This window comes from Sminthopsis crassicaudata, chromosome 4 (assembly GCF_048593235.1).
Source record: "Sminthopsis crassicaudata isolate SCR6 chromosome 4, ASM4859323v1, whole genome shotgun sequence".
Classification (NCBI taxonomy): Eukaryota; Metazoa; Chordata; class Mammalia; order Dasyuromorphia; family Dasyuridae; genus Sminthopsis; species Sminthopsis crassicaudata.
This window is the reverse complement of record NC_133620.1, coordinates 26776093-26795096: the sequence shown is the minus strand read 5'-3', so window position 1 is coordinate 26795096 and position 19004 is coordinate 26776093.

The following is a 19004-nucleotide window of genomic DNA, read 5'->3' as shown; positions in this document are numbered from 1 at the left end:
GGCATGAAGCTGGGGAAGGAGCTGCCAGGGATACCTGATGTCCACTCTACCTGAGGGGAACAGCACCTCCCCCCCCACATTCACCTAGACCATGGGGGCCTTCCTCAGACAACACGGGAAAGCCCCTTTATTCGGAGATGCACCATCCAGGACCCTGATTTTAGAGACAACAACAAAATAATCATATGAATATATAATATAAAATATAAAACAATATAAATAAATGTATAAATATAAAACAATATAAAAAGATCATAAAAATAATAATATAAAAAGAAGACAATAAAATAATAATATAAAATTAACCCTAATTTTAGAGGGCTTTAATTAACAAAGTGCTTTACATAGATCATCTCACTTTATTCTTGCAACAACCCTGGGAGGGGGTGCCTTTATTATCCTCATTTTACAGATGAGGAAGCAGATTGGGGCAAGTTAAGTGACTTCTCCAGGATTACCCAGGAGTGTTTGAACCTGTCTTTCTGACTCCAGGCCAGTTTTCCATCCACTAGACCATACTACCTAGTTTGCCTCAGTTTCCTCATTTGTAAAATAAGCTGAAGAAGGAAATGACAAACCACTCTAGAATCTTTGCCAAGAAACTCCCAAAAGAAGTCATGAAGAGTTGGACATGACTCATCATCATCATTATCATCAACAACAACAACAACAATGCACCATGAATTATGGTTAACTCTGGGGATAGAGAAAAGCCTAAACCCAGTCCTCGTTCTCTGAGAGACCTCTATGGCCCAGGATGGCCAAGAATAGGGAGTAAGAGGGCCAGAGGAGGGAGGGAGGGATTCCCTTCATCTGGGGAGGGAATCTCTCAAGCTCCCCTCTTCCACAGACTCTCCCGCTAATCACACTTTATAAGCTCAGTCATCTTGATCACTCATCACCCCTCTGTCTCTTCTGCTCTCCTCTTGTCTCCTGCCATCTGTTACTCATTAGGGACTTGGCTAAGATCCTGTCCCAGGTGCTCTTGGTCCACCTCAGAGGGGATTGCTTTGGATCACTGAGCCGCTGAGAAGAACTGAGCCTTTCATAGTTGATCATTGCACAATCTTGCTGTTACTGTGCACACTGTATTATTCTTCGTTCTACTTGTTTCCCTCATCATCAGTTCATGTAAATTGTTCCAGGCCTTTCTATAATCAATTCATTCATCATTTTTTATAGAACAATAATATTTCAAAACCTTCATATGCCACAACTTTTTCAGTCATTCCTCAACTGATGGACATCCACTCATTTTCCAGTTCTTTGCTACAACAAAAAAGAGCTGCTACAAATATTTTTGCCATTTAACCTTTTTTGTTCCTTTATGATTTTCCTGGGATACAGACCCAGTAATGGCACTGCTGGGTCAAAGGGTATGTACAGTTTTATAGCCCTTTTGGATTTAGTTCCAAACTGCTCTCCAGAATGTAGGATCATTTCACACCACCAATAATGCCTTAGTGTCCCAGTTTTCCCACATCCCCTCTAACATTTATGCTTAATCATTCCTGTCATCTTAGCCAATCTGAGAAGTGCGAGGTGGTACCTTGGAGCTATTTTAACTTACATTTCTCTAATCAATAATGGTAGAACATTTTTTCATATGACTACAAATGGCTTTAATTTCATCATTTGAAAATTGTCTATTCCTACCCTGTGATCATTTATTAATTGGGAAATGACTTGTATTCCTATAAATTTGACATGGTCCTTTATATATTTTAAAAATAAGAGCTTTGTCAGAAACAGTGGCTTTAACATTTTTTCCAACTTTATACTTCCATTTTAATCTTGTTCTCTTGATTTTGTTTGTGCAAAATCTTTTTAATTTTATGTAATCGAAGTTGTCCATTTTGCGTGGCAAGTAAATGAATTACCTTCATTTTACAGGTAAGGAAGTTGAGGCTCAGAGAGGAAAAGGCTTCCACAATGGCACATGGAGAGTTAGGAGACCAGAACCCAGGACCTCCAGGACAATTGTTTCATATTCCTCACACTATTTAGAGCAGAGCACTAAACCTGGAGTTAAGATCTGGCTTCAAATTTGACCATATGCACTTACTAGTTGTGTGACTCTGGGAAAGTCACAATCTCCGTTTGCCTTATGCTAAACTATGAAATAACAGTATCTACCTCACAGGGTTGTTCTGAGATCACATGAGATAATATTTGTAAAGCACAGCACAGTACTTGACACATAGTAGGTGTTTAAATGCTTTTTCCTTCCCTCCCTTTTTTCCATTTTGTCTCTATTGCTATCTTCTCTTGGAACTTTCCTTGCTGACTCCCCAGTCAAGGACAATCTCAAAGGGACACCTTTATAGTCTGTCATTCATTTGGAAATGTTGTAATATTTTCCCACTCCAGGGTTCCTTGCCATGGAATATTCTTCTGTGGCTTCTTTCACTAGAAAGTTCCTCTTGCAATCACCATTTTGTAAAGGGAGCTGCTTAGCCCTTGAGGCTGAACCAAAGACTATGAGGGAAACTCAAATGAGGCAGGAAACAAATAATTAAATGGATATAATGAGAACGCAACAGCAAGAGCGAGAGAATGAATGGACAGATAGATATAGATGGATGAATACATAGGTAGATATAGATGAATGGATGGATGGATGAATAAATAGACAAAGGTAGGAAGATAGAAAAGAAAGAAAGAAGGAAAGAAGGACTAAAGAAAGAAAAAGAATGCTAGTGTTCAAAGGTGAAACAGCTTTCTGGTCAGGAAATGAACTTCCCATCATTAGACATCTTTAAGAAAAAAGTTAGATGGCCATATGGAGGGAATGTTAAAGAGAAGCTTCATGATTTTGATACAAATTTGATGCTATTTACCTTTGGAATAAGGATTGGTATAATGAGATTGCCTATTTTTCTCCCCATATGCCCCAAAGTGGAGCTATTTGGAGAGGTGATGGGCTTTCCTTTCTTGGGGTCTTCAAGCAGGGACTGGACAATCCCTTTTTAGATATATTATAGTAAAGGCTTCTTTTTGTTATATTTTTGGACCAGGTTACCATCAAGATGCCTTCCAAAGTTTAGATTCTGTGATTCTCATCCTCCCTTCCTCTCTTCCTCCATCTCTCCTTTTCTCCTCCCTGCCTTCCCTCCTTCTTTCCTTTATTCCTCCATCCTTCTCCCTTTCTTTCCTTCCTTCCTTTCTTCCTTCCTTCCTTCCTTGCTTCCTTCCTTCCTTCCTTCCTTCCTTCCTTCCTTCCTTCCTTCCTTTCTTCCTTCCTTCCTTCCTTGCTTCCTTCCTTCCTTCCTTCCTTCCTTCCTTCCTTCCTTCCTTCCTTCCTTCCTTCCTTCCTTCCTCCCTCCATCCCTCCTTTCTCCCTTTCTTCCCTTCCCTCTCATGCTTGCTGTATTATCCATTTTTAAAATAATTTTTATTTACCAGATATATGCATGGGTAATTTTACAACATTGACAATTGCCAAATCCCTTGTTCCAATTTTTTCCCCTCCCTCTCCCCCCCAGATGGCAGGTTGACCATGGATTATCCTTTTTTTTTGGACCATGAGGACTCCTCATCCATTTTATTCCTTGTAGGAATGTCTCTTGGCTCCTGCAAAGAGTGACCTGAGGTCAAAAACAAACTCTGAGAAAGAGTGTGAGGAAAAAGAAGACATATTTCAATCTCCTTCCCCAGGAGTCAGGGAATGACAGAGAGAATCTTCCTTATGTCAGCATCCAGACATCTGACAAGAAGGATGCAAGTAGAGGATTGCAGTCAGCAGAGCTTCAGGGAATCCCTGGGGATCCAGAGGCTGTCTGGAAGCCATTCAGGACACGGGGATAGACTCATTTAGTGAATGTAACTGACTGAGCCTCTGGGTGCCAGAAGGGAAGGAGGAAAATCCATCTGGACCTGGCACTAATCACCAAGATTACCTCCTATCTACATGATCTACATTGTGTACATACCTAGCTATTTACTTGCCCTCCCAGTTAGGACCAAAACTCCTTCAGAGAAGGGATCATTTGTCTTTCTAAATGTATGCTCAGGACTTAGTACAGTATCTGGCCCATAGTAAGAACTTTATAAATATTTGTTGATTGCCTACCTAGACTTGCTTTTTAAAAAAATCCTTATATTCTGATTTTGTGCAATTAATTGTACATATGTAGATACACACACATACATAGTTCCCATGTGTCAAAAAATCTTACTTATCCTTCAAGCATTAGTTCAAAGGCCAACTCCTCCAGGAAGTCTTTTTTGATTTCCTTTTACCTTCCTCTTTGAATCCCAAAATGATTTTTTTTTAGACAATGTACTTAGATTCTTTCCATTATTCCCCACCCTTAGCTTCTAACAATTAAGAAGAATGTGAATAAGATGGAGCATTAATGTCCAGTGGAGGGCAGCTGAGCTGGTGAATGACCTAATGGAGTTCACGTCTAAAGAATATTGGTTGAAGGAGCTGGGCATATTTAGTCTGGAGAAGACTAAAATGGGAGGAGAACCATGAAAGCTGTCTTTGAGTACCTGAAAGGCTGGCATATGGAAAGGGGATTAGTCTTGCCTGCCTGGCCCTAGAGGAGAAACCAAGAACAAAAAGGGCAAGCAGCAAAGGGGTGTCAGGAAAAAACGTATGTTTGGCTGTGCCAAAGTGGAATAAGGGGGTGGGTTTCTTCCCCTTAGGGAATTCTAAAGTCTCAGGTACCTCATCAGGTATGTTGGAGTCGGGATTTCTTTAGTGCATGGATTGGACTGTTGTATTATCACTTTGAAATTCAGAAGGCGCAAAGAAATTATAATTCCAAAGAGGAAAAGGTGGAATATGAGAAGAGGCAATATGGATATATAGAGAGCTCATCAACTAGCTTAGGTTTTTTTTTTAAAGATATTTATAGAGGATAGAAACTAGGGCTAATCATAAAACCATTCCATGATACTCAAAGATTGTTACAAATCTACAAATTCAAAATAAACTGAGGCTGGTAAAGAAAGCCGAGAACCAGGAAACTTTTTTTTTCCTTTTTAAACTGTATCAGGGGAAAAAGAAGGATCAAAAAAAGGCATAGGATCTTGGGATGATCAATGACAATAAGATAAGGGAAAACTATATAATACATATGTAGTTTTAGCTTAATTTTCCAAAGAGCATACCTTTTGGATTATTGTTGTTCCTCCTTCATTCCTTTTTACTTTGCTTGGGCAGTTGGGTTTAAATGACTTGACCAAGATCACACAGCTAGGAAATATTAAGTATTTGAGTTCAATTTGAATTCGGGTCCTCCTAGTGTTCTATCTGCCCATTCTTCATTCTTGAAAAAAAAAAGGTGACATCACAATGTTTTGACTTACCTTCAAATTGTATTGAAGTGAAACATAGCAGTACAAAGTTATTAGCCTCATTCTTCCAGACTTATTGAGGTCTAGTAGCAAGACAAAAGTCAAGATAACTGATGATGTAAAGAAAGACAAAAATGGTTAACGTGGATATATTTGTATAGTGCTTATCACAGTGCTAGTAGATAAGAAATATACTTTATAACAATAAAATAATGTTATAAAATAAGAATAAAGCAAGTTCCCTTCTCCTTCTCCTCTTGATGAGGTCAAGTTACCTGGCCCAGACAAACAATAATTTTAGGTTATGGCCATGATTCCTGTGAGACCATTGGATTGTGGACAATGCTCAAACAGCCTTGGGACTGAACGAGGGAAAGTGTCCGGTTTTCAAAGAATTGGAAGAGAGTAATCTTCCAAGTGAGCTTGATTTTGACTTCTGGGAGAATTCTAGTATGACTTTTGTAGAGATGTTTGGAGAAGGCAACAACAATAGGAAAAGAAACATTTTTAGAGAGCTTTAAGGTTTGCAATGTGTTTTCCATGGATTATTTTATTTGATCATCATGAGGAAATCTGAAAAAAAGGGGATTTTAAAGAGTCAGCCCTAGCTTCATCAAGACTAGTCTTCTCTAATGCTGAGCGAAACAAGCAGAGACAGGAATAATTGTACACAGGAACAGCAAGATTGTTGATCAATTATGAAAGACTTGGTTCTTTCATTGTTTCAGTGATCCAAGGCAATCCCATCATTTACATCCAGAAAAGAGCTATGGAGATTGAATGTAAATCCACACACACTATGTTCACTTCTTCTGTTTTTTCTCTCTTGTGGTTTTTCCCTTTTGTTCTCATTTATCTGTCCCAATATGATTCATAAAGAAATGTGTATTTTACAAAATAATATATATGTAACCAGAAAAGATAAAATAATATAAAAAGGAAAAAAAGACAAGTCTTCTTTCCTTTTATGACAGGATTACCAACTACAGCAGGATCAAAGATATGTTGCCCATATAGATTTATCTAGATGTTAGCCAAGCTTTTGATAACAACATCTCATTCTATTTTTTTTTCAAGGCGATGGAAGAGATAGGCTTAATTTTGGAATTAGGAACTTGTCGGATGGCTGGAGACAAAGAGAAATCTTTAATGATTTTATGACATCTTGGCTCATGTGTTCCAGGGGAGTAGCCCAGTGCTTGTTCTTGGAGTGTTAAACATTTTAGTCAGTAATTCTGATAAAGACTTACCTAGTATTTACGTCTATGAGATTTGGAGGATCAAGTGAAAACAAAAGGAAGAGGAGCCCATTTCCTCAGTATCTTCCTGGCACCCAACACTTCATATTCTGACCCCAGGCATTTTCTCTGGCTGTATCCCCTGCCCAGAATGCTCTCTCCTCATCTCTGGCTCTTCTTTCAAATCCTAGCTAAAATCCCCCCTTCTGCAAGAAGCCCTTCCCAGTCTTGTTTGCACAAAGTCGTTTATACCAGGGTGTTCTGGCAGCTAGGCCTGTGTAGTGTCCTGTGCAATCTAGCATAGTGGGAGCTAAGAGGGAATATCCATTTGCCATGGGACCAATGCTGAGCTGGGTGGGAAAACTGCTTTCTGGAGCCATGTTGTGTTTGAACCAACTCTCTCCTGGACGTTTCAGTAGATTATATTCTCTGTATCACTTGGGAGAGTGATTTGGCAGAGAGAGGAGAAGAGGGAGAAAGAAGGAGGGAAAGAGGGAGGGAGGAAGGAGAGAAAGTGAGTTCTTTGGTTACCTTGAGAGAATGAGCTTCAGGGGTGCCTAGGTGATGGTCTTTCTGTTCTTTGCCCCAATCATACAATATCTGTGGTATTGTGTTCCATTTTGGTGCCTAATGAAGGAAGGTATGTGATAACTTGGAAGGCAGCTGGGATGGTGAAGTCATATTCCCTATCAATGAGGATAAATTGAAGGAAGCGACGCTATTTAGTGTAGGGAAGAAAGGATTCTGGGAGGATGTGAAAATTGTCTCCAAGTATTTGCAGGGCTTTCATGGGGATTGGATCTGTTTGGTCTGGCCTCAGAAAACAGATCTTAGTACTTCATCTGGAGGTTGCAAAGAGGAAAATTTAGGCTTAATGGACTGCCTCGGGAAGTGGGGGATTCATCCTCTCCTGGAAATTTTCTCAACCAACTTCTCCCCCCCCCCTTTTTTTTTTTTAACCCTGGAAGAACCTAAGACCTAGAGAGGTTGAAGATCCCTCCAGTGGCGAGAACACTCTTCATTCATTGCTCATGATGCTTGCCTAAGGACTGGGGGCAAAGTAAAGAATAAAGACTGGGCTGATTGAACCCAAATGCCCGAGATGTTTAACTTCATGGAAACCCATGAATGCTGCCAACTCTTTCCTGGGGAAGTTTTCCTTTCCTTTATGAGACTGCTCCAACTAGAAAGCCTCAAGAGAGGCCAGGAAAAAAAGGGCCTTGTTCCTCCTCCCTGGCCTGGCCTGGCCAAGGCACCCAATACACAGATGTCCGAGGAAGAAGATGGAACCCAAGAGTATCCTGACCCACCCTGGCGTCAAGGGTTTGGAATGGCACCGATCCCTGCCCCAATCTGGAGCCTCCAAGACTCCAGAGGTTTGCCCGCCTCCACTTTGGGGTTTGAGAACAGCAGAAGGACAGACCAAGGAGAAGATCTGGACCATTTTCCTTGGCACTAGGAATGTTACTTCTTTCTTTTTCCACTCTGTCTTTGCTGAAAAGATCTTTGGAATATAGGTCGAAGTTCATCACAGTAGCCTTGGAACTAAGGACTGAGTTTTAGAGGATTTAGATTCTTAAAAAAATATTTTTAATAACAGCTTTTTATTTTCAAAATACATGCAAAGTAACATTTTCAGCATTTACCCTGCAAAACCTTGTGTGAGGGTGTTAGATTTAAAAAGGGCCCTTTTGGATGGAGCAGTGGGCATCCTCAGAGTAGATTTGTGTTTAAGGACTCAAGCAGTTCTTTTGGGGTTTGGTCCATCCTTCCCTTAACCCTCCATCAGTGGAATGGAAGAAAACTCTAGGACAATTATACATAACAAACTGAGCAGGGCTGTTGGGAGATCCAGAGCCAGAAAGAAGGACAGTTGAGGCTTCCAGAGTAATGGCAGTCCTTTAGAATATATATATTCAATGGGATTGCACTATCCATAAAAAGATGAAAAGCTTCTTAGAGAAAATGAGCTCTGGGAGCTGCAGCAAGGCAGCCAATCAGCATTTATTAAGTACTTACTTATTATTTGCACACCTCTCAGGGCTCTATCTTGATACTTCTCTTCTCACTTTATACTTTTTCACTTAGTGATCTCATCAGTTCCTATGGTTTCAATGACCACCTCTATACTGGTGATTCTCAAGTCTAAATAAGTCCTAACCTTTCTCTTAATGTCCAGAGTCATTTCTAACTTAATGTCTCATAGAAATCGTAAATTCAACATCATCATTTACCTCAAGGTCTCTCCCAAATTTCCAAAGTGTTTAGTATAGGATCTGGACATGGTAGGCACTTAATAAATGTTTGTTGATGTGATAATTGAGAACTTTCAGCTATATCCACTTCCCTGTCATCCAGATTGTCCAATTTGGTATCATTCTTGGTTCTTCATTCTTTGTCATCCCATATATCCAATATGGTGCCCAGATGTGTTGTTCTTCCTGTACATTTTCCTTCTGTGGCCACTTCTCTCCATATGCAAAGTTCAGTCTTGGTGTTGGGCTGCCTCACTTCTCACCTGGACTATTAAACTAGTTGCCTAATTGGTCTGCTTGGATCAAGTCTCTTCCCATTTGAATTCATCCTTCATGAAGCTGCCAAAGGGATTTTCTTACTTTTATATCTTTTATTCTCCAAGTTAAATATTCCCAGTCCTTTAAACAATCATCACATGATATGAACTAAAGACCCTTTACTTTCCTGATTACACTTCTTTAAAGGCCCTATTTCAAAAGGAACAGATCCAAAAAACAAATAAATAGATGATAAATGAATGCATGAATAAGTTAAAAAAAGAATGAATAAACAAATGATAAATAGATAAATGAATGAGAGTAGTAAGAAAATGTAAATCTATGAGAATATTCAGGAACCACAAGGTAGAAGTGATGGAAAGAAGATAAGGCTATAAGATGACATTGATAATAATTATTGGTAGTGATGATGGTGATAAAACAGAAGCACAATGGTTATCCAAGTAGGGTTGATAGGCATACACACATATTTGTGTGTGTTTACATATGCCTACATCCCTACTCAGCTAAATGGCACAATGGATAGTGTGCTGGGCCTGGAGTCAGGAGGATCTGAATTCAAATCCCAGCCTCAGAAACATACTAGCTATGTGAGCACGACAGATCACATAACCCTATTTGTCTCAGTTTCCTTATCTGTAAGATTTATTTACATTTTATTTACAATTTATTTAAATTGGAGAAAGAAATGGCAAACCAGTCCAGTATCTTTGCCAAGAAAACCCCTAATGGGGTCATGAAGAGTCAGGAAGGGTTGAAATGACTGAACAACAACATCACACAGGAGGGAGAAGGAAGCCAGAGTTAGGATAGATCATGAATCCTGCATAAAGAGGAGATAAATGGTAACAAAAGACTTCTGCCATTTGAGCCAGATGTTCTTGACTTGCTCTAATTAAAATATAATCCATCACTCTGATTTTGATTAACAAGGAACCTGCTGATGAAATGGAAATGATGGAAACTTTAAGGGGCAATGTTTCCTGGATTTTAAAGCTTTTGACAGAGGAGAGGAAAGCTTGACAGTATGTGATATGAACACTTAATTTGGGAGAGAAGATTTCAAAGCCTCTGGAGAAAGACGAGGCTGCAGTGGCCTACAATTTTACAGGTAAGTCAATTAAAGAGCAATAGACAATACATTAACAACAAAAAAGATTTCTCAGTGATTCTGATTAGGTAGACGTGTCAAGATAGACTGATAGCAAATGCTATCCATCAATCAACTTCTACTTTTTAATGATATTTGCAGCGAATGGGAATTATATAATCTCAAGTGGGCCCTCATGGTAGCAAGGCAAACGTTCTATTGTTCTATGTCTCTCTGGTGTTCATTTTGCACTCTCCGCCTCAGTTGTTTGAAACTGATGAAACTTCTCATATATTTTCAGATTTTTCCTGGCAATCCTTTCCCCCAACTTCTCAGCCTTCCCTATGTTTCACCAAATAAATTGAGACCACTGATTGAGAACTTCTCTGTTCGACCTCCTCCTCAACTCTCATCATTTGGACATCTTTCCCCACCATCTCTTCCTTCACTCCAGGCTCAGATGAAGAAGTGACTCTTCTTGCCCAAACAAGCCCTCTGTGTGTACCTTTGATCCCGTTCTCTCTTAGCATCTTTGATTCTAGTCCCTCCTGGTTTTTCTAGCAGATTGCCCACTCCCCACCATCATCTCCAATCTTTTTCCTATCTTCAGTCTATCCTTATACCCATGGCTTGCCCATCCTGAATCAACTCTCACTGGACCAGGCCATTTTATTCTATATCTCACTTCTCTTTCCTGGCTAAACTCCTTGAGAAAGTCTTCTACAACTAGAGCCTCCACTTTTCTTCTTACCTTTTTTAAATCCTTGGCCATCTAGCTTCTGATTTCAGTATTCAATTCAAACTTCTCTGTGCAGTTACCAGTGATTTCTTAATCGGCCATGTGGTATAATCTGTTCTCAAGCTTGATCCCCTTTAATCTGTCTACATCCTTTGGCTGTCAAGGTAAGGAAGGAAGCTTAGAGTACATTTAATCCTGTTTCTTCATTTTAGAACAACGAGGCAATCTCAAAGGTCACAAGGCAAGTCAGGGGCAGAGTCAGGATTTGGATTCAGCTTTGGGGACCTCAAAAACAGGAATCTTTCCACTGTTTCCCTGTCCATCCCCCGATCCAGAGGTTCTTCAGAAATAGCGTCAGGGATGTTTGCCATCTCAGGGAAGGGAGAGGGGAGGGAGGTATAAAATTGGAACTCCAAACTTTTAAAATATAATTGAAGGAAAAATAAAATATATTTTTAAAAGAGCTGCTATAAAAATTATATATATATATATATATATATATATATATATATATATATATATATATATATATATATATATATATATATAAAGTCTTTTTTGATACCTAAAAAAAAATAGGGTCAAGGAAAAGAATGGATAAAGTTCTAAAATCTGAGATTGAGGAAATAATACAACCTCATGTTTCCACAGTCTTTAAAATTCAAAAGCCATTTTTATTTCTTCTCCTGATTCAGAACTCCTACAGATCCATGTGGTGGGACCTCTCTCTGCTGAGCCTCTGAGCACTGGAGATCCAGCTCTGAATCTATCACTGGGGTGGTGGTGGTAGACATGCTTGTCCTGGCTGCTGTTCTTTCAAGGAGAACTTCCTGTGGTTTAAAATAGAGTGCTGTCCTCTGGAGAATTCTAAAGTCTTCCAATTTTTTTTCCTTTTTTTTTTCCAAAAACAGTTTCAAGTAACGTGACCAGCCAAAGATCTGTGGGCAGGGATAGGCGGAGGATGGATAGGACCGTCGATGGACTGACATCATTTTCCGACCACATATTTTATCTGTCAGCTCCAACATGGAGCCAATTACTTTTTAAAAATCCGGGTGCTGGTGGAGGTAGTGGGAGGAGTGGGGAAGAAGAAAGGAGAACAGAGAGAGAGAATAGCAGGAGGGAACAGATCTCACAGCTAGGATACTGGGCTAACTTTTCCTTGTTCACTGAGGATGGTTGTCACCTTGGTTTTCTGATCTTTTGGAAGAAAAAACCCTCATATTACAGGGTCTGGATTTGACCAAAGTCATACAAGTAGTCAGTCAATAGTTCTGTGCCCTTGAATTTTGGAAATAAATGAAATTATCATCTTAATTATTATTCTTTTCTTCATAATTCAGCTTAAAGTCTTCTCCTTTGGGATGATGAAGTGCCTGACTTTCATGGTAAAGGAGGAAATGTTAAGAGGATGGAATATTTCATCTAGAGAAGGAAAAATTAAAGGTGAGTACATGAGTGGTCTTTTAAGGAAGGGAGCAAATATTTATTAAGCACCTACTGTGTACCAGGCACTCTGCTATGAAAGCACTTTACAAATAACATCTTATTTGATCCTCACAGCTCTTAGAAGTAGATGCTGTTATGATCCCTGTTTCATAGTTGTAGAAACTGAGGCAGGTAGAGACTAAGTGACAACTAGTACCTGTCGAAGGCTGGATTTGAATTCTGGTTTTCTGACTCCAGGCCCAGATCTCTATCCATTGAGCTACGTCAGTGGGAAGGAGAAGGGAGAAGGAGAAAACCAGTGGTCAAAGCCAGGAGCAAAGGGGTGGATTTGGACTTGATGTCAGCAAGAATCCCCTCACTTTGAGAGCTGTCCCACGGCACAACGGATGTTTGGGGAGAAAGTGACTCCCCCTCCTCAGAGGCCTGCAAACAGACACTGGTTGTTTTAGGGGGCTTGTCTTAGAGGGGCTCAAGGGCCTCCTTTTTCAGCTCTGGGCTGGGCTGAAGGCCAATTCTGCAGTTTACAGGCAACAGAGAGACCTTGATGATCTGGACTTGGGGGCCCCGATCCAAATACTTTTTTCCTTATATACTCTTTATTTATTTATCACTATTTATTTATTTAACACTATTATTTATAAGGTGTACTTCCCCCAGCCCTTCTCAAGGTGTACTTTGGGACCTGTCAAGGAGCCCTTCCTCCAAGAAGCCTTCCCAGAGCTTTCCAGGAAGACTTCCCCTCATTATAAGATGAGCCCCTACCAGGGTGGGGGGCAGTGATGATGGAGATGAGAGGTTGAGCTAGGAATTTTTCTTTTGTTTGTGAAAATAACCCTAGACTAAAGAGAAGGGACCTGGGGGATGGGAGTAGGGTGAAGTCCACTCCCAGGTACTTCCCAGCTAAGTGAGCCCAGGCAAATCATTGCCCTTATTCTGAGTCTCCATTTCCCCATTTGTAAAATGGGATAAATAACATTTATTCTTACTTCTTAGGGCTGATATGAGGAAAGCAATGGAGGAACCTTTCTCTTTCTGTAGTCTCATCACTGTGGGCACTCCAGACTGAGGGAATACTGCCCTTCCGTGACCCCCAGTCTCCCACTAGTTTCCAGTCTTTTCTTTTCTACAGTCCCTCCCCTTCCACACTGCTTGCAAACTTACCTTGTACCTCGTGTGTGATGATGAAATGGGGTAATGGATGACATAGCTTCATTGAGGGGCAGTGAGGCCCTGTGGAAAGTGCTTTGGTTCTTGGTTCAGAGGACCAGGATTCACATCCCACTCGTTGACCATGGTCATCCCCCAAGGGGCCAAACACAAGAAGGTTCATCCCTTCTCTCCAGGACGGCCTTTCTTATACTTCAGTGGGACTTAAATTTCAGAACTTCTTTACACTCTGAAAACACAAGGAGCCCCCCAAGAGCTTATGTTGGGGTGAGTTACCACCATGAATAACTGGAAATGAAAATGTCTTCGTATTATTACGAAATAAAAACATCTCAGGATTTCTGGGGGATCTGCAGTACTTGAAGAGAGCCATCCCTTCCCAGAATCTTCTCTCAGCTGAGCTTTCCCAGATCCTTCACCTCAGTCCTCATGTGATTTCAACTTGCATCCCTCACCCTCCTGATGGTCTTGTTCTAGATGCACCACTTTGCCATAAGAAGGGGGTTGGGGTCTGTACTGGGGGTTTCACTGGTATGGGGGAAATCCCTGCTGAGGAAAGTCTCTTCATCAGTGCAGGTTAATGCTTCTATTCTGAGAGGGTACCCAGAGCACTGATAAGTTGATTGATCAGGCTTCCTAGCTTAGAGGGCAGATCGCTATCCAATCAATATACCATAAATCTCTCTATAAATCACAGGAAATCATGCGCAATCCCACATTTCTCAAAGTAAAAAGTTCTCCCTATACCTTGAGGCCACTTGGAAATAATTAGCTGGTCTTGTTATCCTTTTTTATTTTCCCTGAGGAAAGTGACTTGCCCAGGGTCACACAGCTAGGAAGCATTAAGTGCCTGAGACCATATTTGAACTCAGATGCTGCTGATTTCAGGCCGGTGCTCTATCCATTTCGACATCTCGCTGCCCCTCTTATTATCCTTGAAGGTGAGACAAGGCCCTTAGATGTGGGGAACAGACAGCCATAGAGATCTTTAAGGAAATGGAACCTTGATGGAGGAGATATAGATGGAGGGATAAGGGAGAGGGAAGTGCATGTTGTGAGCAAAAGAAAGGAGGTGGGAGAGTACAGAAAAAACATGGAAAGGCTAGAATTTCCCAGACTCCCATGAAAGATGAGCAAGACCATGAGATCAGGCTGGAAAGGCAGATAGGCAATAGTGAATGTCTCCTGAAAGCAGTAGGGAGTACAAAGAGCTCCTGAGGAAAGGATTAGCATAATCAGAATTGTTTGCATTTCTAAAAGCTTTCAGGTTTGCAAAATTCTTGACTTTTATTATTATATCTGTTCCCCATATGAGGTAGATACTATTTTTATTCCCATTTCAGAGAAGAGGAAACTGAGGCTGGGAAGATGAAATGACTTGGCTTTGGTCATACAGCTAATAATTCAGATCTTCCTGTGGTCTGGCTCTTCATTCAGTGATCCTCCAGTGAGGAAGTTGCCTGAAGGAGTGTGGACAGGATGGGCTGAGGAGGAGAGACTCTGCAATCCCAGTAGGCCTCTGGGAGACTTCTGCAAACATTCAGGGTGGGAAGGGAGAGGAACTGATAGGAAAGTAGCCCAAGGAGGGAAATCAGGTAAATGCCGAGACCCCCAAAGGCCCTTGGGAATGAAAATTCTGCAATGGGTCCTTCCTGGGGAAAGAGCCTGAGCTTCTGCCTGGGAGCCTCCACTGGGGGTGGACGGGGAAGCTTGACCTGTGGCAGACAGGGTCTGCCCATCCCTGGGCCTGGCCCGAAGTGGCCTTTTTGGGGTCCCTGGAACTCCTCGGATTTTTCCTACTTCCCATCTGGTACTGGGGCTGTATTAATGATTTAAGGAATAATTATTATAAGGTTGGGTTTCCTTTTAAAAGGGCCAATGTTCCATCCCAAAATGAATTCCAGATGGTGGTGACTCCCAGGGAGGGACCTGGCTGGGGAGAGGCTGGGCCCCCTCCTCGGGATGACAGCTCACCGCCCCCTGCCAGCAGCCCCCTTGCCACTCAAGCCTTTACAAGTCATCCGAGTCCTCCCAGTTTGTTTAAAGTTGTGTTTCTCTGCAGATGTTCCTCCGGGTGACCGATTTTTATAGCTGGGAGAAGATTCTATCAGTTGGCCCCAGGATCGGGTGACTGTATTTCTTGGGGGTGGGGGACGGCGCTTGGTGGGCTCGCTTCTTAATCCGAGTCCAGGCCAGAAGGAGGCAGGGAAGCTGTGGACAAAGGACTGGCGGGCCGAGCGTGCACGGGGCCGCCGGCCTGGGCCAGAGGCGGGGAGAAACTGGAGTCGAGAAAATTGCTGGGGACACACATTTTTTCGCCATTATTCAAGGTGTTAAAATGGAACTCCAGCACATGTTTGGCAGGACCGGTGGCAACGCTCAGCCGTCCCGGATAAAAAGGATCACTTGGGTACTGGAAAATTATGAAGGAAATGTTAGTTTTGGGCTTTGGAGCAAGGCGGCTTAGCACGCTGGTGGGTCCCTGTGAAGAAGGCTTTTGGAGGCCTGGGCTGGGAGTCAGAAAGACTGGTTTGGGGTCCAGTCTCTGTTACTAAAGACCCCAGTGATTTGGGGAAGGTTTCCCCTCCTCTCTGAGACCAAGAGATCTAAAGCCCCTTCAAGTCCCCAGATGCTACTGGATGACCTTCCCTGAACCTCAGTTTCCTCATCTGTAAAATTGGTATAAGTTTACCTTGTACCTAGCTCATGATGATAAATGGGGTAATGGATGACACAGCTTTATTGAGGGGTAGTGAGGCCCTGTGGAAAGCGCTCTGGCTCTTGGTTCAGAGAACCAGGGTTCACATCCCACTTATTTACCATGGCCATCCTTCAAGCCTACAATGATCTTCCTCCTCATCTCCATCCTCTTATTTCCTTCAAGACGCAGTTCTGATCCCGCAGGAAGTCACTCCCAATGTCCCTAATTCTGGGGCCTTCTCTTTGTTGATTATTTCCAATTTATCTGGCCTGTAGCTCATTTGTTATGATCATACATCGTCTGTGAGTTCGTGCCGTTTTTCCCCTTCGACTTTGAATCCCCTCTGGTTTTGCTTGTTTGCTTGCTGTTGCTTTCCTTGCATCCCCAGCACTTAGCACAGGGCCTGGAGCATAGGGGCCCTTCCTCTATGTTGACTTGGCTGACCCTTGTTACTTTCTGGCCCCCTCCTTTGTAAATTTGGCTTCCAAGGGCCCTTCCAATTTAGGTGCATCTTAACTCTGCCTTGGACATGTGAGAAGTGACCTTAAGGAGGTCTGAGTGATTGAGGCAGAAGAGCAAATCCACCCCGGGAAAGGGATTAAAAGCCGGGTCTGAGGTGTCCTGGGATCTGAGGCTAGAGTAAAAATGTCAGTTTTGAGGCTGAGATGCCCAAAGCTCCTCGGAGTCGGGGAAGGTTTCCTGGAACAGAAAAGCTTCCTTTCATACTGAAGGGGACGGAGAGATTGGAGAAAGGACATTCTAGGTAAGGGAAAGAGCACATTACTTGGGATCTGGAGACCTGGGTTTGAGTCCCGATTCCGGCACTTATCAATTACATGTCATTTCTCTCTGAACCTCAGTTTGCTCATTTGTAAAAAAAGAGGTTCTTCTACTGTGTCTTATTGTTGCATGGTGGGTGAACGTGAGTTTTCAGAGGGTATGGAAGCAGAATGCGAGCTTTGGGCAGGAATTGAATGACTTTGGGAATGGATCTGGATTCAGTGACAAATGGATCACCCAGCTATCAGCCTCCTTAAGTGTGGAGACACTTATCGCCACATTGGCTACTGAGAGATAACAATATATGTATCCCTGTATACACTTCCACGTGTATATAGAGAATGTGCACATATACAGATACCTCATGTATACACACATATATTATGTGTGTATATACACATATACAAACATACAAATATATCATATATATATACACACATACAAATGTATATCATATATGCATACACACATACAAATATATATCATATATACATACATATATATACATAATACACACATACATATATATTTGTAATTCTCACAGACCATCAACCAAGACATAGATGAGGAACACAGAGTATGGGAGTCAGGTAACAAGTCCAGGCAGAAAACTGATTGGCCAATGGGATGATATGAAGAACCATTAGTGATAGGCCAAAATTCATTATACATTTCTTATTATTGGGAGAGTGAACTTCCTCAGGAACTTATCAAGACTCAGTGGTCACTGAAGACCTTTCTGAGTCTCACATTCTATGATTCTGTAACAGTGCTATTTCTCCATGCCAGGAAGAAAGGAAGGAAGGAAGGAGAGAAGGAAGGAAGGAAGGAAAGAAGGAAGGAAGGAAGGAAGGAAGGAAGGAAGGAAGGAAGGAAGGAAGGAAGGAAGGAAGGAAGGAAGGAAGGAAGGAAGGGAGAGAGGGAGGGAGGGAGGGAGGGAGGGAGGGAGATCATGTGATAATCATTCCTAGAAGGAACTTTAGAAGTCAGGAGTTAGGAGTTGGTCTAACCTTCCCATTTGGCAGAGGAAAAGACTGAGGTTTGGAGAAGTTAATGGGTCACAACATTGTAAGGAGGAGTTAGGATAGAATGTGATCTTAAGGGAGAAGGGAACCAAGGCCTTGTTTCAGCCTCTTCCTTCCCCTTCTCAGACCAGGCCATACCAGGCCCAAACTAGGCTTGCTGGGAAGGCTCCATATGGAACTGGAATTCAGCAGACCATACTTTCCCCTCCCCTCCCTCTCCCCTATATTTCTTCCAGGACCCACTTCTTTTCCCCTCTTGGTTGGACACAGTTCCCGGCCCTTTTCCAACCCTGCCAGGGGGTCCCCAGGATCTCCCTTTCCCCCCTTCCCTGTGGCAGTGGGCTGGTCCTGTGGGAAAGACACCCTGGTGTACTCCAAGAACTCCTGGGCCTTGGTACATCTCTATAACTGCACCTTAAGACCGTTCCCTGCACCATCAGGTAATCACTCCAACATATACCGCCTTCTCCAATCAGAGCGTGAGCTTCTGGAGATCAGGATTGCCTTCTTCTCTTTTCTCTCTGCCACTTAGCACAGTTTGGCTCATGGCAGGCACTTAATAGATGCTCTTTATTTTCATTCACTGATTACTTTGTAAGCTCTGGGGCTATGCCATCTTGTCAGCCCCCATGAATCTATGCAGACAACTCCAGCAATTAAACTAATGGCAAGGGTGTACCAGCCCCCAGGAGCCCCTGCTATGGGAAGGTTGCCCCCTTTCATCATTTCCTATGAACTTTTCTGCTTAAATTGTTCCTGTCGTTTCCCCTGATCCCACCACTTGAATGTAAGCTCCCTGAAGACAGGGAGCATGTGTTTTGTTGCTGTGTTCTCCCTGGCATGTCCCCGTGTGGGTTTGGCTTCATCCCAAGGAGCCCAAAGGGCCCAGTCAGAGAGAGAATTCTGGCTCCAGAGGCCCCAGCTCCAGGGCCTCTCGGCAAGCTGCAGGTGGAGACCACATGAGCAGGTGAGAA